The sequence below is a fragment of the Podarcis muralis genome, chromosome 1 (assembly GCF_964188315.1).
Source record: "Podarcis muralis chromosome 1, rPodMur119.hap1.1, whole genome shotgun sequence".
NCBI lineage: Eukaryota > Metazoa > Chordata > Lepidosauria > Squamata > Lacertidae > Podarcis > Podarcis muralis.
The window spans coordinates 122,155,866-122,171,211 of NC_135655.1; positions in this window are offsets into that span (position 1 = coordinate 122,155,866).

The window sequence follows — 15,346 nt, forward strand, 5'->3', positions numbered from 1 at the left end:
AATGCTCACAACAGTGGCAGGATCCTGTCCTCAGGACCCCTACATAGGGTTCTCAGGTCACTAAAAGTTTAACCCAACACCTGTGGTGTCTTCAGGCAAAGTCGTAAATTGACGTAGAATGGGATGAGTGATACTGGGTGAGTGGACAATATCCTGCATGATTTGTAGGGGATGCGGGTGGCGCTGTGGTCTAAACTACTGAGCCTCTTGGGGTTGCCGATCAGAAGGTCAGTGGTTCAAATCCACACGAAGGGGTGAGCTCCTGTCCATTTGCCCCAGCTCCTGCCAACCTAGCAGTTCAAAAGCACACCGGTGCAAGTAGATAAATAGGTACCGCTGTGGTGGGAAGGTAAACAGCGTTTCCGTGCGCTCTGGTTACCATCACGGTTTTCCGTTGTGCCAGAAGCGGTTTAGTCCTGCTGGACACATGACCCAGAAAGCTGTTTGTGGACAAATGCCAGCTCCCTTTGCCTGAAAGCAAGATGAGTGCCACAACCCCATAGTCATCTTTGACAGGACTTAACTGTCCAGGGGTCCTTTACCTTTTTACCTTTTATACCATCAGGCTGTTGGCCTGTCTAGTGCAGCATTGTCTACACTGATCGGTAGTGGATCTCTAGAGTTTCAGGCAGGAATCCTTTCCAGTCCCAACTCAAACCCACAACCCTGAGATAAGTCTCATGCTCTACCAACTGAGCTAGCCCACCTGTGAGCTTCAAGGCCTCAAGGTATCAAGGTGTCAAGGTATCAACAGCAGGACTTGGCAAACCTATCCAAGTACTTTGTTGATGCCAAGGAGTTAGGCATATGACAATGTGCCAGAAGACCAACACATAACTTGCATGTCAGTATGAGATGCACAAGCAACATTATTGTGGCACAAGCAACCAAGCAATGGAGGGTTGACATGTAAGACTCAGCAGGATTCGAATAGAAGCACAGGGGAAGATGCAGATCATTTGCAATACAGTGGTAAAGGTAAAGGTAAAGATACCCCTGCCCGTACGGGCCAGTCTTGACAGACTCTATGGTTGTGCGCTCATCTCACTCTAGAGGCCGGGAGCCAGCGCTGTCCACAGACACTTCCGGGTCACGTGGCCAGCATGACGAAGCTACTCTGGCGAGCCAGAGCCGCACACAGAAACGCCGTTTACCTTCCCGCTAGTAAGCGGTCCCTATTTATCTACTTGCACCCGGGGGTGCTTTCGAACTGCTAGGTTGGCAGGCGCTGGGACTGAGCAACGGGAGCGCACCCTGCCGCGGGGATTCGAACCGCCGACCATGTGATCAGCAAGCCCTAGGCGCTGAGGTTTTACCCACAGCGCCACCCGCGTCCCTAATACAGTGGTACCTCAGGTTAAAAACTTAATTCGTTCTGGAGGTCCGTTCTTAACCTGAAACTGTTCTTAACCTGAAGCACCACTTTAGCTAATGGGGCCTCCTGCTGCCACTGCACAACCAGAGCACAATTTCTGTTCTCATCCTGAAGCAAAGTACTTAACCTGAGGTACTATTTATGGGTTAGCGGAGTCTGTAACGTGAAGCGTATGTAACCCAAGGTACCACTGTACAGGGTTTATGTGAGGATATCCTTATCTAAGTATTGGTATGAAAATCCATCGGCAGTGCTTTTCCTCATACATATCCTCTCACAAGGAAATGCTTTGGGTGTCTGCTCCCCCCCCCCCCATATAGGCAATTTAAAAATAATCATTGCTTGTACAAACTGACATACTATAGATCTGTATCATCTAGGTCATCACTAAAACAATTCGTGCGGGAAAATGCTATATCTGTGGAGCTTGTTGTTTCAGCTTTCCGGCATAATCCAATCGCTCAGTTTCCTGGCAACTATATTTGCAGGGATCACTTAGAATAATCAGGGTCTTTTGTTTCACAAGGGTCCCCTATTTTAAAAGCTGTGTAATGCTGCCTCCTTAAGATCAGCCCTATGGAACCAGCAGCTCCTTAAACCTATTGCAGATTGCCAGCTCTGTATGCTGGCCCAGTAGACTCAAAAATCCCCCTTGGGTTTTGCAACCTACCTAAAGGTAAAGGTAAAGGTACCCCTGCCCGTACGGGCCAGTCTTGACAGACTCTAGGGTTGTGCGCCCATCTCACTCAAGAGGCCGGGGGCCAGCGCTGTCCGGAGACACTTCCGGGTCACGTGGCCAGCATGACATCGCTGCTCTGGCGAGCCAGAGCCACACACGGAAACGCCGTTTACCTTCCCGCCAGTAAGCGGTCCCTATTTATCTACTTGCACGCGGGAGTGCTTTCGAACTGCTAGGTTGGCAGGCGCTGGGACCGAGTAGCGGGAGCGCACCCCACCGCGGGGATTCGAACTGCCGACCTTTCGATCGGCAAGCCCTAGGCGCTGAGGCTTTTACCCACAGCGCCACCCGCGTCCCGTTGCAACCTACCTGGAACTGCCAAATTGGGAGTGGGGTGGTGGTCAAGTAATTGGCATGCCACAACGTGGGGCTGGTGGGTCACAGATTGCATAGTCAGTGGGCTTTTTCCTTACCAAATAGGAATCTCATAACTTTGAAATTCCTCTGGCTCCACAGGCAGAAAGTTTTCAATAAGGTGGCATGGACTGCATTTTTAAAGGGGCCCTTTCTGCCAAATACAGTGGTACATCGGGTTACATACGCTTCAGGTTACAGACTCTGCTAACCCAGAAATAGTGCTTCAGGTTAAGAACTTTGCTTCAGGATGAGAACAGAAATCATGCTCCCACGGCACGGCGGCAGCAGGAGGCCCCATTAGCTAAAGTGGTGCTTCAGGTTAAGAACAGTTTCAGGTTAAGAACGGACCTCCGGAATGAATTAAGTACTTAACCCGAGGTGCCACTGTACATACCCCAAGCTCTCATATTGTTTGAAGTGTTGCTTTTTAAAAGTGTACACAGTGCTTTTTTCAGGAGGTACTCAAGAGTAGTAAGGTAAAGGTAAAGGACCCCTGGACAGTTAAGTCCAGTCAAAGGCGACTATGGGGTTGCGGCGCCCATCTTGCTTTCAGGCAGAGGGAGCCAGCGTTTGTCCGCAGACAGCTTTCCTGGTCTTGTGGCCAGCACGACTAAACTGCTTCTGGCACAACGGGACACTGTGACGAGTGCCAAAGCACACAGAAACGCTATTTACCTTCCTGTCACAGTGCTACCTATTTATCTATTTGCACTGGCATGCTTTCAGACTGCTAGGTTGGCAGAAGCTGGGATGACAGAGCAATGGGAGCTCACTCCGTCGCATGGATTCAAACCACCGACCTTCCAATCGGCAAGCCCAAGAGGCTCGGTGGTTTAGACCACAGCGCCACCCGCATCCCTACTCCCTACACAGTACCAGCACCTCTTTTGTTGTTGTTAAAAAGTGAGGCACTTACTGTAACAACATGATGAGTACCAGCACCTATTTTTCTGGGGGGAAAGCACTTTACATGCATACCTATGTGAGACACAACTGGGCCTCTAGAAGTGCCTTTTTTATCATAATAAATCCATACGTTCCCCCAAAATATAGTGTTCTCTTGCACTCTGATGGTCAATTAATTTATTTTACACAACTGAGGAGATTAAAAAACCCCAGAGTGATCATCACCAGGTAAGAAGCATGAATACCAATGAGATTTTCACTCCGCTGGCCAAATAGTCGCCAGTAATTGATGTATTTCGTTGACAAGGTCAGAATACTCTGAGTCCAAATCATTTACTTTTCACTCCATTTACAACATTCTTAAGTGAGCCGCGTCACTCAGAAAGTAACGAACTAAACGAAAGTGTGTCAAAACAAGTCGGGATCGTGTGGACATTGCTGCCAGAGCATTCTATGAAGGCAGACCTTTTTATTTTATTTTTGTAGCGTGTGATTGTTGGTTCCAAACGCCATATCAAAAAAAGAGAGAGAGAAATAAATAAATTTTAGCTGCATTAAACATATATCACATCCTTCCATTCTTGCCAGGAACGTCTGAGTCAACCTTGAAACAAAGAGCAGCTCAGATGAAAAAGTGTCGCTGACACACATTTCTGCCACATTCATTGTCCCTGTTTTATGTGAAATCTGACAAATCTCTTTTACCCTTTTTTTTAATAATAAAAAAGAAGGTATATGCTGAGTATGCTTCTGCAAAACTGACATTTACATGGCAATCCTGTCCATGTTTACTCAGGAGCAAGTACCAGTGTGTACCAGAATATTAAAACACGATGAAACATCAAACATTAAAATGCTCCTAAACAGGGCTGCCTTCAGATGTCTTTTAAAACTCAGATAGTTGTTTATTTCCTTGACATCTGGTGGGAGGGCTTTCCACAGGGAGGGCGCCACTACCGAGAAGGGCCTCTGCCTAGTTCCCTGTAACCTCACTTCTCGCAGTGAGGAAACCTCCAGAAGGCCCTCGGAGCTGGACCAGATGGCGTATTCCAAGGATGGAAGAACCTCAGACCTGGGAACCAAATGCAACCCTCCAGGTCCCTCTATCTCCCCCTTGGGACTCTTGCTCTGGGGACCCTCCTCATTGGCCTTTCTTCACACCATCGTCTTCCTGGCTGGAATGTGTTATTGCACACACAAAAATGCCTTTTGCTTGCCTGGATGGAGGACAGAGAAGGTGTACGTACGTTTAGAAGCTAGTCTACTTTACAAAGGTACACATTCATGCTGTGCCATACCCTCCAACATTTCTCTGATGAAAATACAGTGGTGCCTCGCAAGACGAAATTAATCCGTTCCGCGAGTCTCTTCGTCTTGCGGTTTTTTCGTCTTGTGAAGCACGGCTATTAGTGGCTTAGCGGCTTAGCAGCTATTAGCGGCTTAGCGGCTATTAACAGCTTAGCGGCTTAGCGGCTATTAGCGGTTTAGTGGCTATTAACGGCTTAGCAGCTTAGCGGCTTAGCGGCTATTAACGGCTTAGCAGCTTAGCGGCTTTAAGAAAAAGGAAACAAAAAGGAAGCAAGCCCATAGGGAAATTCGTCTTGCGGAACGACTCAAAAAACGGAAAACCCTTTCGTCTAGCGAGTTTTTCGTCTTGCAAGGCATTTGTCTTGCGGGCACCACTGTAGGGACCTCCTATTCCATACCATCCAACATTTCTCTGATGAAATGAAGGGAGTCCTATTCCATATCCTCCAACATTTCTCTGATGAAAATAGGGACCTCCTATTCCATACCCTCCAACATTTCTTTGTTGAAAATAGGGACCTCCTATTCCATACCATCCAACATTTCTCTGATGAAAATAGGGACCTCCTATTCCATACAGTCCAACATTTCTCTGATGAAAATAGGGACCACCTATTCCATACCCTCCAACATTTCTCTGGTGAAAATAGGGACCACCTATACCATACCATCCAACATTTCTCTGATGAAAATAGGGAACTCCTATTCCATACCATCCAACATTTCTCTGATGAAAATAGGGAACTCCTATTCCATATCCTCCAACATTTCTCTGATGAAAATAGGGAACTCCTATTCCATACCATCCAACATTTCTCTGATGAAAATAGGGAACTCCTATTCCATACCATCCAACATTTCTCTGATGAAAATAGGGACCTCCTATTCCATACCCTCCAACATTTCTCTGTTGAAAATAGGGACCTCCTATTCCATACAGTCCAACATTTCTCTGATGAAAATAGGGACCACCTATTCCATGCCCTCCAACATTTCTCTGATGAAAATAGGGACCACCTATTTCATACCATCCAACATTTCTCTGGTGAAAATAGGGACCACCTATTCCATACCCTCCAACATTTCTCTGATGAAAATAGGGACCTCCTATTCCATACCCTTCAAGATTTCTCTGATGAAAATAGTGATGTTCTAAGGAAAAGAGGGGCACTCCGGGATCAAATCAGACACTGGAATGGCTTCTGTAAATCCAGGACTGTCCCTGGAAAATAGGGACATTTGGAGGGTCCGCTGCGCCCACGTTTGCCTCTGGTCCCACTCACCACTAGGATTTACTCCCTGAAAAGCATCCACATCTGAATGGGATTGGTACCCCTCTCCCAACAGTTGAAACATGCAGGCAGTGCACTTTTTGGACTGTGTTGCAATATTTAAAATATACACATATATGACGTGAGTTGGGAAAGAAAATACTGCTGATGGATAGCTGCATGTGAAATCGCCTGCCCAAGAGCGCTGATTTCCCCGGGGTCGTGAATTATATGATGCCCATTAGATGCATCTTGCATCGTCCACTCAGCCCCCCTGATCCCTGACAGAAAGCTTTTACATCAGTGCAACCAGAGTTCAAAGAGAAAATAAATTGCTGCCATGGTCATTTAACATTTACACTTATTTTGCACTGGTGTAAATTGGTAGGCAGTTTGCAAGCATTTTTTTTTTTTTTTAAAAAAAGGACAGTCTTACCCTAAGAATCTGTCTGCACAGCATCCTCCATAAATTTGCAGCTCTGACTCATGGTGTGAAATGAATCTTGCAAACAACTCATCCACAGAGTCATCAGTCCTTTCTGGACGGGGGTGGAATCTACAGCCTGGATAGAGTGGATTTTCATTTTGTTTCCTTGCTTCATGAATACAGCTTCTCTGTGTTCCTGAGCAATGGCATGTCTTTTATTAAGATGCTACCTGAGTCCTTCAGAATGGACAAACAACGATTCTATATACACAGACAGTTCATTTCTCCTCTTTCTCTCTCCAGACTGTTATCCCAGAATACCATTACAAATGTCATGGGGGGAAAGGAGAGATTTAGCAAGATGAAAAGGACGGTTTTTGTTGGGCAGTATCAACAAAGTAACAGGCTATGAGATGGTCTGGACAGCTCACTTGGTGCTAATAATCCATTTGTCTGCTCTGGCTAGTCAAGGCCTCAACTTGACCTTATGCTTGCTTAATTTTGGAAACACCATGTGACTGCAGTAAGTGGGATGTAGTAAGCATTGGGCAGATGGAAGTATTTGCCTTGGAGCAGACATGTTTTTTTTCCCTCTGTTCGGTTCCACCAGACACCAGCAGAAGGTCACCAAGTCCCATCACTCATAGGGAAACTGGCTGTATGTGAATTCAGAGCATGTGGTAGCAAGGAGCCCAGTGTGCCAATCACTCCAGGCTGTGAGATGCTGAATGCCCTATTTTTAAAAACTAACTAACTAACTAACTAACTAATTAACTAACTAACTAAATGTAAAGGGGTGTTTCTAGACTAACTTAGGTAGTGCACAAGCCTCAGACCTTCTCATTTGTAATTTTAAAACAAGTGTTTAAATGCACGTTGCTGAAGGTGTCCCATTAAAAACCCACCCAGATATGGTGTGGGGTGGATTTAATTCCATCCCTTTGAAAATTGAGATAGATCCCACTTTAAAAGTTGTCAAGGCATCAGTGAATCAGCTCCCTCCCATGAGGCAGCCCAGAATCAGAGACACGATAAGAGTTCTTCCAAGCCATTTATTCAATAATTCACGGAGAACAACAAAGGAATGCAGCCTTCCTAAAAATGGAGTTGCTCCAACTGAACTCCTTTCCCCCTTCTCTTCCTAGCAACAACACTTTCCCTTACGGTGGCCACCAGGGGTTAATTGTCTCTGAGTCCTTTGCTCTTCCACTTTCAATGCACACTGGGTTCTGGGAGAAGGGGAGCGTCAGAAATACTCTCCAGTGATAACATGTCAGCTGGCTGCTCTGTCTATGTCTTCCCCTTCTCTTCTCTCACCACTTCCCAACTCTTCTGTTCACCTGTCTCTGAGCTGTGACTTTCCTCAAACCACTGCTGTAATTCAATACTGCCTTCCTTTTCTCTGGGAAGTTCGGGGGGCGGTCTCCACCAATCCTCCTCAGTCTCATCCCCCTCAGTCCAGTCCCTGAGAATAGTTTTATGGAACTCCCTTGCAACTGAGGTCAGACAGGCCCCCTCCCTGTTGAACTTCCGGTACTAAATGAAGACTCTCTACTTTTATTCCAGCAGACATTTTAAGAAGATTCTGAGTTTATGGCTTCCAATGATTTTCATTTTCATTTATTGAGTTACTTGTACACCACCTAGGGACAATTGTAATTAAGTGGTGCATAAATTGATGGTGATAATTCCATCCCTAGTTTCCAGTCATTCTCCATGAGTTGAAGGGCAGCCATTTCTAGCAAAGAGTCTTCTTGGCTCATGAAGGCTCCCATCTGTGTCTTCTGAATTTAGGGTTTCAAAACAAGGGGAACAAGCTTCTCACAACATACTGTTACCTTCCAACTTATGGAGTACAACTGAGAATGTGATGGAGGAGGCCAAGGGAGCGTCCCCACTTATTCCTGTGTGTGATTAACATTGTGTGAAGGAAGGAGCACCTATTAGGGCTGTGGTTATTTATTTATTTAAAAACAGATATGGGAACATAACTACACATATGATGGAGTGGGAAGAGGAAGACATTTGATTCTGGAACTTGAACACAGCCATCCTTTGACATTTTCACTTCTCCAATATTGGCAATGCAATTCTGTTACCAAGTAGTGTGTACAAAGAAACCACATCCAGTGGTACAAAGTTTGCGAATAAGTGCATTTAGTATTGAAAACAACATACAAAGTGCATTATATTAGGGGGAAATGCTTTGCAAAATTGTGACTATTAGGCAAACGCACGTACCAAATTTGTCTGCGAGGAGACATTTGCACTAAAACGCTGATTACTTTTCCTGAAGAATTTTTTTTTAATTGCACACTGATGTGGAAATGTGGAGATCTGAATTTAAGATTGGGAAAAAGAAGAAATTGAGAGAAACTTAAATGGACGGATTCACAGGTCCCCAATATAATCTAGTTCAGCCTCAAGTGTCCATCAATTCTGCAAGACAACATATGCTGGCAACTTAAATTAATGGTCCAAAACTATTTCGAAGTTAGATATGCAACAGGGGAAGAAAACACTTGTTAGCCCTTCAACTCAATAATCAAAACCCAGTTTCTCCCTTTTCTTTTGAAATCCCCATCTGTCTTCAAGAGTAGCATTATGCAGAACCCAGAAACAAGCAGCAGCAGCAATTGCTGCTCTAAAGATAATTACATTCTCGTTCCTGCTACATGCATCCCTGTTTAACAGTTAAACATAAATATTCTCTGTCACTTCAACTTCCCTTTCATCTGCATCAAGACTTTAATCATGTTGCATTTGTACAACCATGTTCCAGTAGAACAGTTTAATATAGTCAGTTAGGAAATGTAATTTCAACATCAGTGGAACATGTTGCCATTATGAGCAGTTTCAGCAAAACACAACATAATGTTTGTGAACAACAACAAAAAAAACAACAACAAAGAACCCCTCTAAACAGTTAATGTTTATTTACTACATGCCACTTCTGGTTGTTCTGAAAACTCAATAATTGAGTGTCTCAAGGAATATGATGAGTTGCATAACCAAAGTCATCAGCTGCAACATTTAATTTCTTTGTCCCAATATAATCCCTACAAGGAGAAGCCTGGCTCAAACGGCAATTATAAAATGTGACACTTAACGAGGATGCACACAGATTGATATATGAAGACGCATATATTATGCCATTTGTAAATCTGTGTCGGTGTAGAAAACTACATTTAGCAAGTAAGTGCGTAACATATAAATACACTGCAAATAAGCTACAGCTTCCGAACAGCTTGTGATTAAAGCTGTTAAAAATACACTACGCTGGACTGCCTTCTTCTAATTCTTAAGTAATGCACTCAGTGCATATCACAAGAGGAGAGGGTTCAGACTCTGCCCATGACTTTTCCTGAGGCATCTGATTGGCCACTATGGAAAGCAGGATGCTGGACTTAGGTGGGCCTTTTGTCTGATAAAACAAGTCTCTTCTTACGTCCTTTGCCACTCTTCAGCAGAGTGCTTCTCAAACTTCAGATAACCCTATGCAAAGAGCTAGTTGCGTAGTGTGAGTTGCCAGCACACAGGGCTGAGTGGGTGGGAGGGAGGCAAATGGATACATGGACATTCAACTGCTTTGTGGTGCGTGCATCACCCAGGAGATCACAGCCACAGAGATAAGAACAAAAAGAGTCATTCCATTGTCTGGAGAGGTCACTTCCTGGTTCACACAGAGAAGCCGTTTTCAAGAGAGCCCAGCAACGGAAGCATGCAGCTGTATCAAGGCAGCACTGGTTGTTGAAATTTTGCGCCCCCTAACAATTTTGCGCCTGGGGCAACTGCTCCTTCCTACCCCTCCCCCACTAAACCATTGTAAAGAGCCATGTTGTTGCTTTAAAGCACAAACTATCAGTTGACCAGAGGTATTTCAATGCACCATGCAGGACTCTTTGACCATTTTATTTTCTCTTCATTTCTGACTTTTCCATTCTTAAGTTCCACCCCGCAGTTTCTGCAGCTGTTTGTGGCTGTGTTTGTTTAAAAAAGACAACATAAAAATCTGTACACACACATTTTTGTGTGTGCTTCACCCAATATATGGACTTATGCTTAATACACACCTTTTTGCAAGCAGTTTACCTTAAAATGATGTAATTTTGTACATTCTTTTCCCTGCTACAATGAATTCTTTTTGGTTGCTTCTTCCTAATGTATATTTTCTTTCTGTGCATTTGTTGGGCAGGGAGTGGGTTGAGAACTGTGTTGCAAAATTCAGAGAAATGTGAAGTTCAAATGATATTTTAGCTTGCATATAGGTTTGGGAAACATGAATTAGGAAGGCTTACATTAAGCTGCAGATAGATGAATTTCCATCCTACACCAAAACTGGACTGATTTAAATCAGCCTCTGTGTATCCTAACAGTGCAATCTCATGCATGTCTACCCAGAAGTGCTATTGAGGTTAAGGGAACGTACTCCCAGATAAGTGGCTATAGAACTGCAACATTAGGCTCCAAATCCTGGGCACTTATTTAAAAGTTAGTCTCACTGATATCAGTGGGACTTACTCCCAGGTAAAGTTGGACAGGACTTGACTTAAAACCAATAAATCATCTTCCTATTTCTCTGCTGTAAGTACAAGATGAATCAGTAGCCCTTGTAGTCATTATATACCTAGAGAGCATATCAGGGTGAGAGCAAGCTATCAAAATATAAACTGGGTGCTGAAATTTTAACAGCCTCTCCTTCGGTGCTGCTTGGTGTATTCCTTGCATTTCATTTCTATTAGGGAACAGATAAATTATTAAACTGCTAAATTGTTCTTCAAATGCTCCAGCAAGCAAATAAATTAACTGGAGCCATGGCTGCAAAAACAACATTCTCTGTAAATGACAATCTACAATAATGATCATTTCAATCACAGTAATGGGGGTGGAGGGGGTGTCAGAGAGAGCAGAGAACGAATCAATCCATCTACATTGTCCAAGCCTTATGCATTTATTTAGTTACGCACATAGCACAGAACTGGAACAAAATTTCCAAGAAAAGTCTTTAACATAAATTTCCTGAAAATTCATTTTTGGGGCTAACTTTTGTGGGATGTAAACCATTAGTACAGTCAAATGCAACATTCCTTATTTCCCTAGAGTGGGCACAGGCCGGGAAACATCCAGTCAGTGTAACTGCCTGTTCCACTGGTCTGGAGCTTCCTCCCCCTGCATGTGACCCGGGAGATGGGCATGGCTCTGGCTGACTCCATTAAAGAGCCAAGTCATGCAGCCATTTTCTCAGTCTAGTTTGTCTTGTCTTGTCTTGTCTTGTTCTCTCTCTTGCTGCCATGCTGCTCTCCTGCAGCCATTTTGTTCTATTAATGTAATTCTTGCTGTCTGCTGGCTCTCAGCCAGCAGCACATGAGTTCAGTCTCCCTGTGAGACAAACTCACTCTTTCTTTGTTTAACTACCAAGTAAAGCCTGCCTTTCAGGGATCAAATTGTGAACTGAAATGTGAGTAAACTTTTTGTTACTTTACTCAGAAATATTATTGTGTTTTATTCTTTTAAGAGGGATCCAAAGGGGACACCATCTATGTCTTCTGGTTATCTAATTTAGAGAAGAGGTGCTAAGGGAGCAAAAAGTAGATATTGTTCTGGGAGACATCAGAAGATACAGCTATTTAATCAATTTATTATATTTCCCCACCACCACCACATTTCTGCTAATGAGCTCAGGTTGATTTATGGACTACCTCCTTGTATCTTTACATCACTAAGGAGCAGGTGGCCTTGTGGTCTAAACCTCTTGGGCTTGCTCATCAGAAGGTCAGCGGTTTGAATCCCCGTGATGGAGTGAGCTCCCATTGCTCTGTCCCAGCTCCTGCCAAAGTAGCAGTTCGAAAGCACGTCAGTGTAAGTAGATAAATAGGTACTGCTGCGGCAGAAAGGTAAACGGCATTTCCATGTGCTCTGGTTTCCGTCATGATGTTCCATTGTGCCAGAAGTGGTTTAGTCATGCTGGCCTCATGACCCAGAAAGCTGTCTGAGGACAAATGGCAGCTCCCTCAGCCTGAAAGCGAGATGAGCAGCGTAACCCCATAGTCACCTTTGACTGGATTTAACTGTCCAGGGGTCCTTTACCTTTTTACCTTACATCACTGTTTTGTGTGACTCATTACCGTTTCATTGTTATTTCATTTTCACAGGTTACGTTAGCCACACTGATGGCCAAGTTGCAAATGAGGCTAAATGTATACTATGCAGTTGAATCTTTTCTCAGCCTGCCCACCCCCCGGTTAACAATCCTTGCCTAGTGCAGCTATGGGAGGTTTCACCCTCCAGTTGCGAATGGAATGAAAACCACTTACTATGAGAAAGAAGTCCCCCTGAGTACCATCAGCTCACAGCTTTCAGTGCAGGAGGGGAAGGGATATCTTTGTCCTGAGCACAGTTGAGTTCAGAAGGGATTAAGCTCCCCTCCCTGTACACTGTGGTCCCAATAACAAAATGCCCCCTACCTGTGCTTAATTAAAGGAAATCAGAGCCGCTACATTAGATTCAATTAGCATTAAATGTAATTGAAAATATGGCATTTGGCCTCAAGATGTCTAAAGAGTACTATATAAATTCTTTACATGCACACACGCACACACGCACAAATCCTTGTGGAGTAAATTAGTCTAAAAAAGTAACAGGTTGTTGAATCACGCCTTCTGACTTTTCATGTACCTGGGAAAGAGGCTCATACAATATGGTTTTAAGGGTACAATAGAACTATGGGTGCTTGCATGCTGATTTGCATGTGTGGATATGGTGTTACAAGCTGCCTTACACTGAATGCAGGTAACAAAATCATGACAACCTACACCCTTGTGCAAATTAATTGAAACAAAGCATGTTTTGTGTTAACTTGTGGGTGAACATATCAGATGACACAACGATTCTCCAAACAGCTCTTGTTTATTCACAGGTCAGAACAGAACTGAACTGAAGGGTTCAGTGAGCCTGCTTATATAGAGCTCCAGTACAACGTAACTGTATCAACTTTCTGTAACTATCCAATCACTGAACATCACTTTCGATCCCTTATTTGCATATGTGGACCTGAACTATCTACAGTATCCCCCTGCTGGCCCAGGGTGAGAACTTCAGTACATAACATTTTGCATCTTACTTGTAATCCTGTATGCAAAACAAACACGAAGAGTTAGTTGATCATGATGGTGTCGGAAGCCTGCAGCCAATAGAAGGAATGATGCGCTCGCCACAATATATTGAGGTTCTACGAAAGAGAGTTATTCCAGAGCTGGAAAAGAGGTATCCTGATGGTACTGGGATATTGCAACAGGACCTAGCCCCCTGTCGCACATCGAAAGTGGTGAAGAAATTCATGACAGAGCAGCAAATACAGATACTCAGATTCATTCAGGGAATTCCCTGGATGTAAATCCCATTGAGAATTTGTGGGCTATATGCAAAAGTTGCCCCTGTGCTGTAGACTGTAAGGCTATGGAGAAGGGCATTCAGTGATTGTTCGAAACTAGTAGGCTACATGCCAAACTGTGTTCAAATGCTGCTTAAAAATAGCGGAGGTCATATCCGTTACTAATGTACGTATATGTGAGTTTTGTAGAATAAATTACATTGTTTGTTTCGATTAATTTGCACACGGGTGGAAGCAATCAGGAGGAAGCTATCTGGAGCAAAGAAATAGAGCCCAGTGAGGTGTTGCTTAATTCACCTAAAGCAGCATTCAGGGAAAACATCTGCATTTCAGCTCACCTGCGGGGGAACCCCTGTGTACAACAGAGGATGCTGGGGCACATCGCATGCTCAGTTCACAGGAGGGCATTTGAAATGATTCTTAAGGAGAGCCACAATTCATTGGAAAGCAGAGGCAGCTCCAAAGGAGTGCAACCGGTGCAGTTTCTCAGGCATGGAGCTTCTGGGGCACTGCTATAGGTGCATCCAATGGAAGCTGCTCAGAGTGGCTCAGGTAATCCAGTCAGATGGGTGGAATACAAATAACATCATCATCATCATCATTATGGCAAGAGGTGAAGGGCAACAGATTTTGGCATCACACAGTGCGCCACAGAAATTTGAAATGCCAAGGTCTGCCCTTGTGATGAGCACAAGATTAATATATTTATTTATTCATTCATTCATTCCTCGCCCATCTAGCCATGTTTCCCCAGCCACTGGGCGGCTCCCAGCAGAATATTAAAAACACAATAAAACATCAAACATTAAAAACTTCACTAAACAGGGCTGCCTTCAGATGTCTTCTAAAAGTCAGGTAGTTGTTTATTTCCTTGACATCTAATGGGAGGGCGTTCCACAGGGTGGGCGCCACTACTGAGAAGGCCCTCTGCCTGGTTCCCTGTAACTTTGCTTCTAGCAGTGAGGGAACTGTCAGAAGGCCCTCAGACCTGGACCTCAGTGTCCGGGCTGAACAATGGGGGTGGAGACTCTCCTTCAGGTATACTGGGCTGAGGCTGTTTAGGGCTTTAAAGGTCAGCACCAACACTTAGTGTCTCCAGTTCAAAATATGGCTTATCCATACTTGTTGGGATATACTGTGGTTGTGTGCACTCACTAGTTCTCTGCATCCACACATTACTTAGGAAGATCAATGTTGTTGTTGTTGTTTAGTCATTTAGCCGTGTCCGACTCTTCGTGACCCCATGGACCAGAGCACGCCAGGCACTCCTGTCTTCCACTGCCTCCCACAGTTTGGTCAAACTCATGTTGTTAGCTTCGAGAACACTGTGACACCATCTTGTCCTCTGCCATCCCCTTCTCTTTCCCAATATCAGGGTCTTTTCCAGGGAGTCTTCTCTTCTCATGAGGCGGCCAAAGTATTGGAGCCTCAGCTTCAGGATCTGTCCTTCCAGTGAGCACTCAGGGCTGATTTCCTTAAGAATGGAGAGGTTTGATCTTCTTGCAGTCCATGGGACTCTCAAGAGTCTCCTCCAGCACCATAATTCAAAAGCATCAATTCTTCGGCGAAGAAT